A 15,544-nucleotide genomic window follows, 5' to 3' on the forward strand; every position below is an offset into this window, starting at 1 on the left:
ATTCGAATTTTCAGGGTCTGATTATGTCTCTCTACGAGACCGGCTGCTTCAGGATGGCGTACACAATGGAACTTCCACTGGTACCCTAACAAAAGGGAAACATGTTTCATCAACTCAGATGAGAATGGCTGGCCGTTATCAGAATATACGACTCTAGGGAGTCCATAACGGGGGAAGAACTCACGAACCAGCTGCTTGGCAGTGGTCGTGGCTGTGTAATCTGGGACTGGATATGCCTCTGTCCACCTGGACAAAGCGCATACAACTACAAGGACATACTTGAAACCTCAACATCGCTCCATCTGAATATAATCCATCTGGAGGACCTCAAAAGGGTGGTCAGGGGGCTGGAATCCACCTTGTTCCACCGGGACACTTTTACCTGGATTAAACTGGCAACATATCATACAGGTACGGACTTTCTGCTTGGCTGCAGCTCGTAAATGCTTGTTGAACCAAATGTTCTGGATACTGTCTAACATAGCTTTTTCTCCTAAATGTGCTGGACTATGTGCGGTATTAATAATGACTTGAACCATAGAGTCGGGGAGAAACCATTTGGCTTTACCCTTCGTTACCCATCCCTGATCTGTCTGGACCCCTCCTTGTTCGGACCATTTCTTGATTTCATCGGGAGTAGCATGTAACTGGATATCTATGACATCTTGAGTAGGGTCCTTAACTGTCATACAGGTAGTCGGATCTGGAGTATGTGTCTGTGTTGGATTAACTGAAATGTCTGGAGTCTGTGCTGTAAGCTTGGCTGTGCGATCTGCTAAATCATTACCCTGGGAAATAATGTCTGTAACTTTCGTATGTGCTTTGCACTTCATGATAGCAATAGATGTCGGTAAATGTATGGCATCTAACAGAGCTTGAATAAGGAGACCATGCTGAATCTTGGTTCCATGAGAAGTCATGAAACCTCTCTCCTGCCAGAGCACTCCAAAGTCGTGTACAACTCCAAATGCGTAGCGTGAATCTGTGTAAACATTAACTTTCAGGTTCTTAGCGTGTATGCAGGCTTGTGTCAGAGCAACTAGCTCTGCTGCTTGAGCAGACAGGGTGTCAATACGGTGTGTTTCAATAACTTCAGTGTCAGTAGTCACTGCATACGCGGCTACTAGTTCTCCTGTACTTGTTCTCATACATGAACCATCCACATAAAGCGTCAGGTCGGGATCTAGTAATGGAATATCTGTCAGATCTTGTCTTGGCTTAGTCATAATGTTAACTACTTCCACACAGTCGTGTGTGGCAGGATTCGAATTAACTGACGGTAACAGAGTAGCAGGATTTAGAACGTTGCAGCGTCTGATTTCTATGTGTGGCTGGAACAGTGTCAATTCATAACCTGTTAAACGTGCAATTGTCAAGTGCTGAGTTTGTGTTCGGTTTAAAAGAACTTCCACGGAGTGTGGAACTTGTACTGTCAGGGAGTGTCCTAATACTATGGAATCACTTTGTCTGATAGCTAGTGCTGTAGCTGCAACTGACTTGAGGCACGCAGGCAGAGCCTGGGCTACAGGATCTAATGTGCTCGAAAAATAAGCACAGGGCTTGTATTGTCCTGCTTGATCTTTTGTGAGAACAGATAATGCTGTACCTTCACGTTCTGTGACGAAAAGTGTAAAAGGCTTACTGTAGTTCGGTGTAGCTAGAACTGGAGCTTGGCATAAAGCTTTCTTTAACTCATTGAAACTAAGTGTATGTTCAGATGTCCAAGGGAGGACAGTCGATACGGCTGCCTCCTGTGTCGTTAACTGTATCAGTGGTTTAGCTAGAAATGCATACTGAGGAATCCATTGTCTACAATAAGAAGTAAGGCCGATAAAAGCACGTACTGGGTCTTGGGCTGAGGAAGACTCGCTATTAACTGGATACGGTCTGGTGTCAACTGCCTACCCCACTTGGACAGTAAGTGGCCTAAGTAGATCACTTGCTGGACACAGAATTGAAGCTTCGAAGGGGACACCTTGTGCCCCATCTCGGCTAGGAAATACAAGACTGTAAGTGATGCTCGCTCGCAAGCACGTTCAGAACGGGCTGTGATCAGTAGATCATCGACATACTGGAGCAGGGCAGTGTCAGTTGGCATATGAATGTTGTCTAGTTGTCTCTTAAGTGCTTGACTGTAAATACTAGGACTTTCTGTGAAACCTTGAGGAGCGCGTGCGAACATATAGCTCCTTCCATTTAAACAAAATCCGAAAAGAAACTGGCTGTCTGGATGAATGGGGACACTGAAAAACGCGTTCTTGAAGTCTATGACTGTAAAAAATGAGGCTTCAGAATCAATGGCTGTCAATAGGGATGAAATATCTGGGACAACTGGGTACTGGGGAATAATACATTTATTGAGTTCTCGAAGGTCAATCACTAATCGATATACTGGGGGTGCATTTGGATCAGTACGTTTCATGACTGGAATGATCGGAGAATTACATACATTGGAGTCAGTTTCTACAACTACTCCTTGAGCCATGAGCTCGTCAATAATTTTGGATAAGGCTGCTACAGCCTCAGGCGGTAATCTGTACTGTCTGATTCGTGGCAGGACTACGCCTGGCTTGAGAGTCACACGATGGGGTGTGATTTGCATGAAGCCAACATCAGTTGGACCTTGCGCCCATAGATGCTGCGGAACATTGGACAATCTCGGATCAAAATCTCGCAATACATAGTGACCCTTGAAGTCACGTAAAAACAATCGTATTCCCTCGGGGGAACAGCAAATAACTGCACCTAATTCTTTCAGTGTCTTAATGCCTAACAAATTTTCTGGGCATGACTTCGTAAGTAACAGATCAGTAGTGCGGGACAATGGACCTACTTCTAGAGTAACTGGCTTAGATATCTCGTTTACAATAGGCTTTCCTGAAAATCCAAGGGAAACATTTCTAGAGCCTGAGAGCGGAGCCCCTGGAACTTCGGCGTGACTGATGGTGGTCCTACTTGCCCCTGTATCAATCAGAAACTTTCTGTCTTTCCCTAATACTTGACTGTGAACATAGGGACCTTCTTGATCTACAGGTATCTCAATGAGAGGCAAGCCTACCTCCCTCTCTAGGCTGTTTCATGAGTACGGTTGATACTCTGGATACTCAGACTGAGCATACTGGTACATCTGCTGTGTAACATGCTGTGTTGCAGCAATAGGCTGCGGTGCTGGAACTGTCTGTTGTGCATTCTGTGGCTGAGGAGTCTGTGAAACTTGTTCTTGTCTAGGCGGACGTGGTCTTTCTTTAGTCTTACCAGTAGCTATATTATGTTTCAGAACTGCACACTCGTTTATAAAATGACCTGGCTGTTTACAATAATTGCATGTCCCTTTAACGGGAGCTGCAGGATGACTGGCTTGATTCGGACCCCTCTTCTGACTGTCTTGAGGAACAGATTGTGCAACTAGTACTTTCATTTTCGTGTCTTTCATACGTTTTCTCTCGTGTTCTTGCTCTTCTCTAATTCTATTCTGGTGGTACTGGAGCATCTGCAACATCTGGGACGGAGTACTTGCTTGCCACGTACTTTCGACTTTCAAAACTCGATTCTTAACTTGTGGACTTGAATTCTCGACTAATTTAGTAACAAAAAGATGAGGGTATGACTCGCTACTCGTCTTCAAGCCACTGTTTATAATAAAACATTTCTCAAATCTAGAATAAAAATCACTAGTATCTTCGTCTTGTTTCTGTTTACATGCTGAGATTGCATCCCAGTCTTCCTTTTTAGTGGTTAATAATCTGGGCAAAACTTGTATTAACAGTTCAGGTAATTCTTTACATTTGTCTCCAAGACCGGTACCTGGTACTCGTATCTTATCTTCGGCTTCTAGAACTGCCCAATCGATCTTTTTCTCTCCCACCTCCCAATCTTTTTCCTTGAGTTTCTCGTATACCCCTGCGGGCAACAGGACTTTTAACATTTTAATTATATCTGGATATGTATATTCTCCCATACGGAGCATGTCTTTTAATTCTCGGTGGAACCCTGCTGGATCTTTGTCGTGACAAGGAATTAGTTTCTTCATCTCTAAGAGTTCCATCTTTGTAATCGGGGTGTAAACAAACACTCGTTGCATTTCACCATCTGTTGTCCTGACTGGGTGTACTTCTCGTAACGGATTCTGTCTATCTATGTAAAACGGTTTACTTTCTGGGGGTGAGACATGAACAAAATGCGGGTTCAAAAACATACTATATTTGTGACGCTGTTCTAGAATGACACTAATTAAATCGGTACCTAAACCTTTCCATCTATACTGGAGTAACTCGTTCAGGACATCGTGTAACGGACCTGGATCAGAATGTTGACCCTCATACAGAGTAATGAGGTGCTGGATCATATACATACCCACCAGTCGCTGCTCGGCTGGGGGCAATTTCAGAAACATTTGTGCCACTATTTCATCTGGAAACGTGGTAGAATCAGTAATCCATCGGACTGCTGATCGGACTAGTTCTTGTTCATGCATAGTACTTAACTCACTATAACCGATTCGTGATTTCAGAATGTGATCGGTAGCTTGAAATACTTGTTCTAGAGAACCTTGTTCTGGTGCTGGATGATGAAAAACTGACTTGTGTTCTAGGCGTAAATGGCGGTCTGGAAATCTAGATTTTCCTACATACGCTATTCTGGCGGGATTCTCGTCCTCTACCTCTTCCGTAGGAGAGTCATTCTCTTTCTCGCTTACCTGTGCTGCCTTACGTTGGTCGTGTAACCTTATTATTTCCTTACGAATTTTCTTGTACATACTCTCTATACTGCTGATAGTTCTGTGCTTACCCTCGGCTATATTATCACTCCACCTTGTCAGGATTCTCATTTCAGCCGGATCTTTGGTCGGATAATCTTGTTCCCTTATTAAACAATTAATCAGAAACTTTAATATCATAAGCTGGATTTCAGCTTTCCTTTGAGACATGGCTTCGCTAATGCTTTCTGGATCATTCCCTGTACGGATGAAACGATATATTCTGTCTAGATCTTCTTTCATATCTGGTAGGGTGTCCAAATACCCGGTCACCCGTCTTACACGGATGGAATATATAACTGTACTATCATCACCTGCGACTGGATCATAGCGGCATTCAGTAAGAGCTCGTCGGATATCTGCGACGGACTTATATTTGGGCGTACGCTGTAACGCACATTCATGTAACTCGGCCAACGTTCTACGTTGGTGTGGTGGCGGGGTACCAGGAGGACCTCCTCCTGCGGCCCCTAAACTGGAATCGTCGACTGATACTCTTCGTGCTGGCAGAGTGGGTAACTGTAATATAGGCTGGACCGGGGGTACCGTAGCAGGTACTCCGGTGTCTGGAGGAACAGGAATTGCCTGATTTACAGGGACTGGCGGAACAGGATTTGCATATTCCGGGACTGTGTCGTCCAAATAGGACGAGATGAAAATATCAGCTGCGGTCGGTTTGTGACGTAGTTTGGTCGGAACTAAAGGTGGCGGAAAATTACTGGATGCCTCCGGGGTCGCTTTTGGCAAGCCCTCGGCAAGAAGAGGATACATACCCTTAATAAGGGCATGCCTCTGTCTGTCTGACTGTTCGGTTTTAACTCGTTCACCTATCTCGATTAATTCCCTTTCTTGGGCTCGTTCTAAGGATTCTCTACTTAGTTCTGACTTTCTGATTTCTTTTTCGGTTCTTTTATGAGATTCTTTGCGCCATAACTCGATGGCATCTTTCTGTGACTGTCTGGCTTTCTTTTTCCATAATGCTTCTTCTACTCGCATGATGCACTCGGCATCCCACGTACCTGATACGGGCCATATATACTTTTCTTCTAACTGTTTGGTATACTCTACCCATAAATCTAGATATAATATGGCACTTATGCCATGCTTCTGATACATAAAATGACCTGGACTGTCCCTAGGCGGGACAGGAACTGCTGCTTCTAGCAGACCTTTTCTGGTTTTCAACTGACGTAGTTTAGAAAATAACGGCATGACTGAACTGTAACCTAGACACAATACGTAATTACAATACACAATGAACACGATAATTACTCCACATTCATACCACGACATTAAAATACATGAAGAACATTTAAAAATAACAGTTCGAACAGAATACTACCTGGAATACGGAAAACAGAATACATGAATTTTCTCTCGAGAACAGAACTGACTAGAACAGAAACTAGATGCACTGCTAAAGCAGTACGGAACTCACCGGTCTCATGAAGAGACACGTCAGGACCCGCATCCACCGAAGTGGACACTTCGTTTTGGGATCTGTGTACCACCAAACCCCACGGACCAGAGACAATTAAATTGACCCTGTCTAGATACTACCCCAGCAACGGTACTCACCGGGCAGCAAGAACGGAAGGCCTCGGACTGGACGGGACTGCTTCGACGCCGGACGGACGAACTTCGGACTTCTGTTACGGGTGGGCCTCCGGATACCTCGGACCTTGGACTCTCGGCTTGGGCTCTGGTCGGGACTCGCCGCGTTCCTCCACCGCCTCGTCTGGATGCTGGACCGCAACCTCCGTCTCCTCCGTGGGCCTGAGGGAAACTTGAAGCAGAAATATCTGCACGTGCACGGTATGGTTCCGTCACGGCTGCAGAGGATCAGGGTCCTGCGTGGCTTCACCGGCGCGTGGGAAAGGGCAAGTCCCTATTCGGGCGCCATTATGTGGTATATAAATAAATAATACCGGATCTAGGTTTTACTGGACATAGTAATAACAGATAGCTCAATAAATAAGAGTCAAGATTCGAGGTAGTAGGAGTTTGCAGGTTTAATACAGCATAAAGGACAGGAACAGGACAACCTGCATGGGAATAGGATGGCAGGGCCTGACAGGGGGGCCCCGACAGCTGTCGGGCAGGATCTGGGATGAGCGCGCTAACATTTAATAACAGTACACAAGCATATATACTAAAACAGTTGCATTACAATGAATACAGTAGGCGGAGCAGTGGGTGTGGTCAATAGCAGTCGCGAAAGATAAGGGTGAAAGTAGGTGTAACAAGAGGCGTATGCATAGACATGTGATGTAAACGTAACAGAATATGTCATAAATGGGGCGGAAACATGGAGGGGGCTACCTAAGGAGCCGGGACCTCTAACCTAGTGGTGCGCGCAAACTGACAATGACGTGTTACTAGGAGAAGCTGGGGGCTATGAACTCTGTGCTAGGAGCAGAGACTGAAGTCTGGAGAGTCAGGGCAACATGTACCTAAGGCATATCTAGTATCTGATGTTTAGAGTACATGTTGATAGAATCCAAAAGTTATCGGGGTAAAGGCTAACAGACTCTAAGACTGGTGCATGCATTATTCTACATGTAGTGCGTGATGAAGAATATGAAATGACCATAAATACAGTATTTCTCTTACATGGAGACGTAAAGGCTAGACGATGACGGAAACTATTGATGCGATTCAGTAGCTTAGGAATGCAGAGAAGGAGGGCTGGACTGATAACTAGAATCATAACATACTCTTGGCAGACTCGGAGGCAGAGCCAGGCTGAACCGGGCACTGTGAGGCAGGAAGTAAGTGAAGGGTCAGGAATACAGGTGGGGGCTGTATCGCTCCTCAGCGAGGGCTCAGGAGACAGGAGCTGAATCTGGTGTCCAGGCCCCTTTGAGGCCTAGAAACGGGGACTTTACAATGAAATAACGTGCACACTGGGAAACATGGCAACGTAGCTTTACATAGGCCTGATATTCGTAGTATTCACGAGAACTGGAAACTGGCATACTAGGGATGGACACAACTATAATTGCGTCTTTAATCGAACATGGGGAATACATATGCATATTAATCATGCACACATAACATAAGATGGAGGACACGTAGGGACACAGAACATGGCAAAATTTACTTTTCCACAGGGTCCCTGAATACAACACCTGAAACAGACCTTGACCTCTGCAAATTAGCATCAACAACCATCCCTTGAAACCTATCCAAAGAACGCCCTCTAATACAGCCCCTCACAGGCCTTCCCCTGACCGGAGAGTCGCCTATCATCTCTTCATCATCGCTCACATCCAAGTTATCCCCCGCCACCGCTGAAGAGGAAGCCAGAAGAGGGGCCCCGCACCCCAAACTTGGCTCTCACCATCCTTCTGTAAACCACGTTGCGCCAAACCTGCAGTACCAAAATGATCCCACCCAGGAGAACCAAACATAACATATGGGCCTCTTGCATCCCCTGACCAACTTGGGACCGCATCCCTAGCCCCCTGAACAGGCCCACCACGCACTTGCTTGAAAAACCCCTCACGCCCCAAAATCGTGCCCTGAAAACCCATACCCCCTGCACTCCTCACACCATGTTGAGAAATCCCTACAAACCTATCCACAACTGCCCCTCCAAGCCCCGCCAACCCTGTGCCAGGCGCAGGACGTGCCCCATGTATATCACAAGAAAAGGCTCCATGGCCCACCTGTGATACCCTCCCGTCCTCCCTCTGAAAAAGGTCATTTACCTCCTGAAAACCAGAAAACCCAAAGCCCCCTGGCCGTGAAGTCTCCTGACCCAAAGCAACACCAGAAAAAGAACCCCCTTCACCCATCTGGGCCCACTCTCCCTCTCCCCTGGCACCCCTCCCCACAGACAAATCAGCACCCACTGAAGAACCAGGAGTAGAAAACAGTAAAGGGCTACCCACATTACCCCCCACCTCACCCTGTTCAACACCAACATCATGTGAGGAAAAAACCTGGCCAGCATGAGATTCACAACCCCCGTGTGTCTCCACCCCACCTGCTACAGACCGGCTTGACACCATACCATCCACAGCACGAATCCCAGGCACCAAAAGACTAGAAGGGGTTAATGAAATCCGGGCGCCTGTGTCCATGTTAAGCTGTGTCTCTGCCACAACCCGCTCTGACACATGTAAATGAGGCTCCACATGCCCCTGGAATGCACCATGAAGATCTGCCAATTGCACTGAACCCCTACGAGCTCCTCGAGCTGCCACAACGAACTCCGGCTCCAAAGAACGCTCCCCCAGAGGGTCGGATACGGAGCGCTTCTTGCTCCCTCTCCGCCCCCCCCCTCCCACGCTTGGCCGCAGAATGAAAATCCGCCGCGAACGTTTCCACGTTCTCCACACCTCCCGCCCGCACCGCCGGGGAAAACAAAGGCACGCCTGCCCCACCCGACTGCCCGGGAGCCTTGTCCGAGACCGCCGGGGCTCCTCCCGCCCCAACCGCCACCCGAGCTCGCACAACAGGAGCCGGTCGCGCTGCAATCGCGCCTACTACGGGAGCGCCGGACGCCACCAGAGCTCCCCCCTCCCCCCCTGCCACACGCGCCTGCAGAGAAGGGGCCGGTTTCCTCGTACGGGACCGGCCCCTTTCGCTTACCTGGCCTGAACGCCTCTTCTTAGGCGAGGAACACGCCAGCACAGCAGCGGATACACCGGCGGAGGCCTGGCGCTGGGGGCGCGCCGGCCCCCCTCCCACCAACAAGTCCATGCGACCTGCTTCCGACAGCAGCCTCATGGCCTCCAAAACGCGGTAGTCTTCCATAACAGTAATATAAAAGCCACAGGAAACACTAATAAAAGTACCTAAAAGCACCTAATTAATCACTCCACACAAAAAACGCTAACAGCCCTCCTAGCCACCAGGTCACCAAACCTAAAATTATGGCTAGGGGGCGGGGACAGGCAAATTTATAATTGGGCTGGCCAGTCCTACTAGGCCAGCCCAAATCCAGAACATTCTGGCAGCTACTATAAGAAAAACCCCTCGCGACCCTCCCAAACAGCCCGGGGGAGGAGACCTCCCTTCGGTCAGCTCCCTCCCCCAAGCCCCCCATCTTTCACAGCTAACACTCACTGCCTGACGCGTTTCGAATACAATTCTTTATCAAAGGCATCTCGTGGTGACAGGAAATGCACACCCGGTCTCTCCTCCCTTAAATTAATCAGTCGTGCACCCTCTATGGGCTGTTCTGTATGAATGCTACACGTTGCATTATGGGAGAGGCAGTTCCGTGGGAAAATATGTTCCCTTTGTAGTGCATGAATTTGCCTTCTGAAATGTCCTTAAAAGCCCGCAGATGAGCCTCCGCTGTTGTTGCCCTCCTTATCTTTGGTCTCCACTCCACAAACAGAAGCCGGCAGGTCCGACCCCAGTGGCCCTCATTTTACATGAGGTGGTGCTCCCTCGGCAGCAAGGCAGCCGCCAATAAATTCCTGCTCCTGCTTGACCTTCCGATGAGGGGCACTCGAATGAAGGCACAGACCTTCAAGCATTGGTCCTTTGTTTAAAAGTACTGAGAACAGCAGCACACCGATATCTTTCACAGCTGACACTCACTGCCTGACGCGTTTCGAATACAATTCTTTATCAAAGGCATCCAGTGGTGACAGGAAATGCACACCCGGTCTCTCCTCCCTTAAATTAATCAGTTGTGCGCCCTCTATGGGCTGTTCTGTATGAATGCTGCACGTTGCCTTATGGGAGAGGCAGTTTTGGAGGGAAATACGTTCCCTGCATGAATTTGCCTGCTGAAATGTCCTTAAAAGCCCGCAGATGGGCCTCCGCTGTTGTTGCCCTCCTTATCTTTGGTCTCCACTCCACTAACAAAAGCCGGCAGGTCCGACCCCAGTGGCCCTCATTTTACATGAGGTGGTGCTCCCTTGGCGGCAAGGCAGCCGCCAATAAATTCCTGCTCCTGCTTGACCTTCTGATGAGGGGCACTCGAATGAAGGCACAGACCTTCAAGCATAGGTCCTTTGTTTAAAAGTACTGAGAACAGCAGCACACCGATATCTTTCACAGCTGACACTCACTGCCTGACGCGTTTCGAATACAATTCTTTATAAAAGGCATCTCGTGGTGACAGGAAATGTACACCCGGTCTCTCCTCCCTTAAATTAGTCAGTTGTGTGCCCTGTATGGGCTGTCTGTATGAATGCTGCACGTTGCATTATGGGAGAGGCAGTTCCATGGGGAAATACCTTCCCTTTGAAGTGCATAAATTTGTCTGCTGAAATGTCCTTAAAAGCCCGCAGATGGGCCTCCGCTGTTGTTCCCCTCATTATCTTTGGTCTCCACTCCACAAACAGAAGCCGGCAGGTCCGACCCCAGTGGCCTTCATTTTACATGAGGTGGTGCTCCCTCGGCGGCAAGGCAGGAATATATATATATATATATCATCTCGGCAATTGCAGGGGTGGCAGAACATGTCACAGAGTACATTGATTATTTCCTGCAGGACTTGGTAAAGGATCTGCCAACCTATATCAGAGATACCGGGGACTTTATCAGGAAAATTAAAGGTATTCCATGGAGCGACGATATGCTATTTATCACCTTAGATATCGAATCGCTCTATACGAGCATTGTACATACTTCTGGACTTAAAGCTCTGGAACATTTCCTAGGTAAAAGACCCATCAATTGCTATAATCACAATAAAATGTTAGTATAACTTGCAACATGGTGTCTAAATACCAATTTCTTTTTGTTTGGCAATGATATCTATGTTCAGAAACGTGGTGCTGCTTCTCCCCCAGCTATGCGTGTTTACACGTAGGCTGGTGGGAGAAGCAGGTCCTCAGAGGAACGCTTGGGACTATTTTTCATAGACATGTGGCACTTTGGGTGCGATATATAGATGATGTCTTTGTTTTATGGAAGGGTGACTTTGATAGTGCCAATAATTTCATCAGGTCTATCAATGAAAATCAGGAAAACCTTACATTTACTTCTGCCATTAACAACTGTGAGGTTGAGTTCCTTGATGTTAAAGTATTTATTCATGAGGGTCATCTGGCAACCAAACTTCACAGGAAGAGCACTGCTGGAAATAAGATCTTGCATGCCAGCAGTGCTCATCCAAAACATGTGATTGACAAATTCCGTTTGGGTAGTTGCTTAGGCTCAAGAGAATTTGTAGTACAGATATGGATCTTACAAACTGTACTAATGAAGCTCTGGATAGATTCGGACGCAGGGGTTATAGGGAGTCCGTTTTGAAAATAGCTGTATAGAAAATGAAGGCTAGAAGTCGCGAGTCACTACTGGCTCCCACTGCTATTACCCCTCTTGGTGATGAGCCTGAGGTAACTGACCAGGCCTCTAGACTAATAACAGCCTATAGTAAACAGGCCAGACAAATCAGGTCCATTGTTAATCAAAGGTGGCCAATTCTTAAAACAGATCTGGTTCTATCACCTAGGTTGCCTGATGGTCCCACAATAACATACCGCAAGGGACCTTCTCTCAGGACTCATATCTGCCAGGAATTTCCAGAACTTGGAAAGAAGGAAGATTGGTTGAAATCCCGGCCGGGATTTAGACGCTGCTCCACTTGCAGAGCATGCAAATTTGGAAAAAACACCACCCAATATTCAACACCTTAACCCAGTTATGACGAACATAAAAGGTTCGTTTAACTGTAAGACTGAATTCGCTGTCTACGTCCTGACATGCACCTGTGGCCTTAGATATGTTGGGAGTACCCGACTGCAGGTGCATGTCAGGATTCTCCAGCATCTACGTGCCATCGTTAACAATGACGGTACGTATCCAGTGGCCAGGCATTTTAAGGCCATACATAGTAACAATCTACAGTGCCTGTCCTACTTTGTTATCGCCTCAGTTCCTAAACCTCGCAGGGGCGGCGACAGAGACAGGATGCTCAGGAGGCTAGAGTCACACTTTATTTTAGAACTGGACAGCAAATTCCCTAATGGGTTGAATACCACTGTTGATTTGCTTGTGTTTCTATGAGATCATGATACTTACTTTCTGATGATTTAGGTTTAGTGGAGTGCTATGCTCTTCAGTTTTTTAGTACAATTATTGAATCTCATTCAGAATTTTGCACCTCCATCCTTTTACTTAGTTTCATGGTTGTTGGTTTTTCTTTGTAATATCCAATTTTTTACTTAATGGTATGCACTTCTTTTTACACTTTGAATTGAGGACATAGACAAAATGGTGTGTACATTTGGTTTACTTCCATTATTTGATATTTCCCACTTTGTTGTGCTTGTCATTTATCAATATTCTGAGTGCTGAGTACTATATATGACCATTACTGCATTCATGCAGATATTTTAAATTATCTACTGGGTTTAAGTCAAATTTGATTGATAGGAATTTAGTTATATATTTTGTATATTTGTACATTTATTCCTATGTCCATATAGTATTGCGTAATTTGCACAACAAGATTTGCACTTTACCCTGGTATTTATATCCAATACTAAATAGGTTCCCAGATTTGATTGATGTTTACATATTGCGATATTGCACATCAGTCTTTTTGCATTTTGCACAGTATATTGTGGCACTTTAATGCGGTATTTTACACATTTAATCTCAATGCGTTATTTGCACATTTAATCTCAATGCGTTATTTGCACTAGGAACAACCTTTATGGACAAACACAGTAGTGATTCTTGGTCATGTCATTCATGCTTTTATATATTTGATATATACATTTATACGTTTATTTTTAATGTATATACATTGCTCAGATAAATGTTAATATGGATCAAACTTTTATCTGTTTTTATCCATTTTACATATGGCATCAACATGTGGGTTTTAAATGTTTGGAAGACAAACTATATATGGTTTTACTGAGTAGTATGTCATCACTCTTCACTATCACGTGGTTAGAGAAAGAAATGCATTTGAGAAAAAAACTATGGAACAGTTGGTATTTAAATGGTGAACAGTTTATTGACTGACGATCTGTGAGCAAGGGCGGTAGCCCAAAACGCGTCAGATTTGGTAACTCGACTTCAATAAATACCTGTGCCTAAGAAGAAACGCTAGATTTGCGTGGTTTTTCTACTATCGCGTCGGCGGTGTGGTGGGAGACTGCAGCTGGTATATATATATATATGTATATATATATATACATCTCAATTGTTGCTTTTTTGAGAAAAAAAGGCCGAGCCCAATTCATTTCAGCTTCAAATTAATTTATTCCATACAGCGAAAACACTCAACGCGTTTTGGAGCAGCCGCTCCTTAATCACGGGTCTTACAATGTTTGCTGACACAATACAAAAATAGTAGTGCACTTATCACCAACAATGAAGTAGGACTACAAGATCATAAGCATCATAGTGCAAGCTGGCATCCATTTTGACAAGAATGAGAATAGGGTTGAAAAGCAGTATTTATAGTATTTAAGTGTAAGTCCACAGGAGCATGATTATGAAAGAATAATGTCCATAAACTGGAATTGGGCTGAAAAGCTGTATAACTGAATCATGTATAAAAATGACGATGAAATGATGATAATTGTCTCAACAGCAAGCAAAAATGGGTAAATAACTATATAAAGTTATATATATATCAGCCCCAGATAGAGTAGCTCGCTACTGTTGGTCTAGACATCTTCGCCGTAGGCCCTATACGAATACATATTCACCAGGGCTTCCTCTTTGGTGTTAACCACTCTTTGCTAGGGTAAGTAAACAGTTAATAAGCCGCATTGGTCGTAGGCATCCATTGTGAGCTTGTGCCAACTGCTTGAATCGGGTGCTGCCCTCACATCCGCAGATTTATACGCATGGGCATAGCTTCATGGGGGGTTTTGGGGTCTTACATCCTCCCTTAATAATGTATTTTTTGGTAAATTGTTGGTATAAGTGCTTTCCGTCGTTTATGGTGATGTGTCTGTCAGATTTCACCAGGAATTCTTACATACACCCAAACAAAATCGCACACACACTCTCTCCCTCCCTATTTTGAAAGTCCTAAGAGATGTTAGTTTACAAAACATCTTGCTTTTCCTCACTTAGTACTCCTACCAATCTCCATTCCGCGCCCTTTCCAACGCCCCGTAATCCCCGCTCATGCGCCCTGCTTTTCGTAAAATGTATTCTATCATGATATGCCTCCGTGATTGTTGGAAAACCTATAACCCCGCACCCCCATCTTTATGACCATGTTACACCCCTCCCGGCTTATGCGAAGCACATGAGGTGGAACTGGGACAGATCTAACACGTGCAGCACTCCGCAGGGTAATTGGCAGTAATGGTTCGGCCATGAAACGGAGTCAGTTACAAATAATGCACTGCACACATTGACATATCTCTTTCCAGAGGGGCTGTAGAGCGTGCATTATTGTCACCTCACATGATAAAAATCTGCGTGCATCTGGGGCAGGTATGAGGGGCTTGCCAAACACCCTGTACAGCCTGGCTGGGGTCAAGTAAGTGTGATAAACCTAATTGAATTGTAGCAGCTTGAAGCCAGCATTTATGGGGACATTGGGAATACAGAAGAAGTCTGTGGCGAAGTCCTTGTGAGACAGGTCAGTCTGGAGGCCTTGACTCCATCGAGGCTTATGGGCAGACAGTGGCACCCCCTCCTCTGTCTCCGTGTGTGTTATAGATAAGTGATCCTGTGATGTTTGGGGCTCCGCGTCAGCAATTACTCGAGTGAGTTACCGGTATTAGGCGACATGTTAACATGCAGAACCCCTGCCTGCTGGGCTTGATTGATACCCCGCCCTAAGACGGACAGGGCTGGGAGAAAATGTGTTCACTGAACTTACTCATGCTCAACGAG

At 45.9% G+C, this 15,544-nt stretch overlaps 1 protein-coding gene across 1 annotated transcript in view; it reads left to right on the forward strand.

Annotated features, from left to right (window-relative positions):
* The window catches only part of LOC144756224 (complement C4-like), a 1,111,910-nt gene that overhangs the window by 25,925 nt on the left and 1,070,441 nt on the right, over nucleotides 1-15,544 (forward strand). The window lies entirely within an intron of this gene.

Source organism: Lissotriton helveticus, chromosome 5_1 (assembly GCF_964261635.1).
Source record: "Lissotriton helveticus chromosome 5_1, aLisHel1.1, whole genome shotgun sequence".
Lineage (NCBI taxonomy): Eukaryota > Metazoa > Chordata > Amphibia > Caudata > Salamandridae > Lissotriton > Lissotriton helveticus.